This window comes from Camelina sativa, chromosome 4, assembly GCF_000633955.1.
Source record: "Camelina sativa cultivar DH55 chromosome 4, Cs, whole genome shotgun sequence".
NCBI classification, from domain to species: Eukaryota; Viridiplantae; Streptophyta; class Magnoliopsida; order Brassicales; family Brassicaceae; genus Camelina; species Camelina sativa.
In genome coordinates, this window is record NC_025688.1 from 14,248,216 (window position 1) to 14,252,188 (window position 3,973).

The window sequence follows — 3,973 nt, forward strand, 5'->3', positions numbered from 1 at the left end:
ACTCGACCTAGGACGCAGAATAAAAGGCGCCGGAGACAAGGACTCCAATGGTTGTTATTTGGAGATAATGTTCATGTTTGATTCACCTCTTCATGTATCAATTGTGTTTGGTTATAAACTTAATGTAAAACTTGGTTTGAACTTAATTTGAAGTCTATTAATGTTTTCTTCTTTCAAAATGTGTATATAAGAGAGTAGAACTGGCACAACTAAGATAAAACTGGTAAAAATAATAAAATTGGTACTACCTAAAACCAATACATATTGTATAATACATGTGTATAAATGTTCTACATAGGTTTCTACTATAAATGAATAGTTTTCGAAAATATACTAATTTTAATTTATTTATGAAAGAATCTCAACAAATGTTTCCTTACACTTTTAATGTCACTTTGTAAATAATTACCAAGTAAGCATGAAAAAGTTATAGAATTATAAGTTTTAACTTATGAAGTTGCAAAAAGCTTGTAATTATATGTTAGTTAATTTTAATCAACTGTAAAACTAAAAAAAGTAATGCTAAGGTTTAGTATAACTAATTAAACTGAGAAACCTCTAAAGTACAACTATTTGAAAGTTTAGTGCAACTGCATTAATCGGTAAAACTGTGTGTGAACACGCAGTGTGAACGCACACATCTTTTACACGTGGCCAGAATTTCGTTTTTTCTTTCTTTCTTCACCACAGCCCTGAAGATTCATCTTCCTCATTCTCATCCATTCATTCATTTTCTTCGAAACCTAAAGTACACCTTTTCTCCTTCTCTCATCTTCCAAGTCGAATTCTAGATATATTTCTCTCCTTCTCAAACTATGGAACAATTTGAGGCCGACCCATACTATGCTGATCAGAAGAGGGCGAGGAAGTTAGAAGCGTGGCGACAAGCCATAGCCGATGGTGATTTGGGCATGCCTCGAATTTGCCCATGTGGCGAACAAATCGTCAATGAGATCTCTCCAACAGAAACAGAGAAAAGAGATGGTTTACTTGCGTTAAGAATAAGGTAAATTAAATTAAATCAAATACAATTGAGAGACCTGAGTATGATGTCTGTTCGTTGATATATTTTGCAGGATGATGGATTGCATGGGCGGAAAAATTGGGCTGATGCAATTGAAGAAGAAACCCAAACCTTAAGGAAGGATGTTGATAACTATCGGGAGAGATTGAAGGAATTTGAACCCCATCATACTAAGATCTATAATTTGCAGATGCAGCTTAAGGAGAAGAGTGACGAGATTGCCAAACTAAGGGAGGAGGTGGCGTTGCTTACCACTCGAGTGGATCTCCTGGATAGGTTGTGTTTCGATTAATATTATCTGAGTCGATCTCATTCTACGTTGGTTTAAAACTTGTTGAATCAGTTTCTGTTTCTTATCTTTTCCTTGAATTCTCTTGTTGAATCAGTTTCTTATCTTTTATGTGACTTCTCTTTTTGAATCATGATGTTCTATCTCTCTTTTATGTGACTTCTAGGATGATGCCTCCTTCTTGAATTGAATCATGTTCTATATTTTTCTTATATGAATTCTCTAGTTTTGTTTAGTTTTACCAAAAATACGAACGACAAATCCAAAAAAATAACGTAGTTTTACATAGTTTTACTAGTAATACCAGTACCAATCGCAAAACCAAGAAAATAACGAAGTTTTACATAGTTTTACTAGTACTACGATGACAAATCAAAGAAAATAACATAGTTTTACTACTTCTTAGACCTTTTTCTCTTCGTCCCTCTCCCTCCTTCTTGCGAAGTACTCGGTTGCTCATCATCTACAGGCGCCTGACATGAAACCAAATTTTGTTAACACCTTCTAGTATTACCAAGTATTACTATAGTATTACGAAGTATTACCTTTGATTTCTCTTGCTCTTTCACATATACTTCCAACGGTTCGATCCTTTTTTCAAGCCCATCAATCTTCGCCGAAATGTTATCGAACTGGGTTTTCATATCCTGCTTCATGGTCCTTAGAAGATCCACCAACTAAATAGTATCTTCTCTCGGTTGTTCATTGGCGTCTATTTCCTCATTCACATCGTTTTGTCCTGAACGAGTAGCCACATCGGCTGTGTACATCTCCTCCAAAAGTACAGGTAGTCCTCTACGAAGGCGCCACATCCAACTGGCAACTACGACATCATGGATATCGTCTTCCTCAGCTTCTTCCATGATTAAATCGAGAAGAGGAATTTCTTCATCAATATGAGGGATCACACTAGCAATTGCCTCTTTAAACGACCTACTTTAGATACATTACAAACGAATTTATTCAAATGATTAATAATTTCAATTGTTAGGATAACTAACCTTTGTTGTACCAAGTGTATCACCTATATTCTTTAGAGGAAAACCTTTTTGACTGGTACTCTTAAATTTCCTCCTGCACATCCTAGGACAACTTGCATCCGCCTCAGAAATTTGGTCAATGTAAGTGTTCGCCAAAATTGGAACTGCCTCAAATAGTAAAAACTACACAACACAAGGAAAAAAACTAAAATCAGCTTCACTTATAAGAAATATCAACAATGAGAAAACTTCAAATTTTAAACTAACTAACCTCCAATGGAATACAGAAACCTGGAACAGGCCATATCACATTCTCTTTATGCACGACCCCATTAAAATGCCTCATTGTATGGGAAATCTCTTCTAGCATGTTCTCGAATGATAATCTCCCCCAAGGAAAAGACACACAAAAACCTAGATCATTCACTGCTCTTACAACAAAATCATCGATACCCGCAACATCTTTCCCCGAGTCTTTTGTATGGCCTACAATGATGCTTCCTAAAAAGTAGAGAACCGCCATCTTCAACCTATCACGAGTACGATCTGGTTGCATTACCATTAGCTTTCCCCTCACATCTTGAAGTGTAATCTTTTTTTTTCGTAAAAAATACTTCCTTCGAAACTCGATACCGCCGGCTTCCTTGTAATCAAGTGGATAGCACCGACAATCTAATCCAGACATCAACGCATGTTCTCTCAGACCATACCGGATTGGAACACCATTCAAAACAAACCATGCTTCCTTCTTTTTTTCGATTTTAGCCGTTCGAAGTAAGAGAAACCACATTCCCATAAGCTTATGGTTTGGTTCCCTTGGCATGTGGAAAATGTGCTTGAATTGTGGATGTTTCTCAAACCAATCCCTCTCAGAACTAGTCAGTGGATGCTCTAATTTATCCAGCGTTTCCACAGTTTCAAAAATATGACACCTTGTCGATAGCTTGATTTTTTTGTTGTACTGACTAGGCTCAAAGTGCATTCCTAAAGGTTGCATCGCTTCTGTTTCCTCCTCTGATTCCTGCAACAATATCAGTATTACATGAGTTATACCAGTTATACAACAACTAGTTGTACCAGTTCTACTAGTTCTACACCACCTAGTTGTACCAGTTCTACTCGTTCTACACCCATTAGTTGCACCAGTTCTACCAGTTCTACTAGATCGATTTCAAATTCCAATTCAATTCCGAACGAATGACACAGACTTGTTGTACTTACACTTGCATCGTTGTGCTCCTTGTGCTCCCTCTCACTTTCGCTTGTACTCCTTCTCCAGTTACCTGCCGAGTTCGAACTTCCCTCCTTATCTTCTTCTTCTTCTTCTCCTTCATCGTCTTTTTCTTCCGATTCTTCTCCTTCATCGTTTTCTTCTTCCCCTTCATCGTCTTTTTCTTCCCCTTCTTCACCTTCTTCTCCTTCATCGTTTTCTTCTTCCACTTCATCGTTTTCTTCTTCTTCTCCATCTCTTGATTCCACAGAAGTAGATCTCTCGTTATCTCCTCCTTCTTCATCATCTTCTTCTTGATTACTTGATTCCGGAGTACCGGATTTTGCTTTCTCTCCTTCGTTCGCATTTTCTCTTCCGACCACCGGATTGGGTTCCTCCGAAACTCGACTTTCACTTTCTTCCGCCACCGTACTCAAAGCTCTCTCTCCTCCTACTGTCGCCGGACTCAA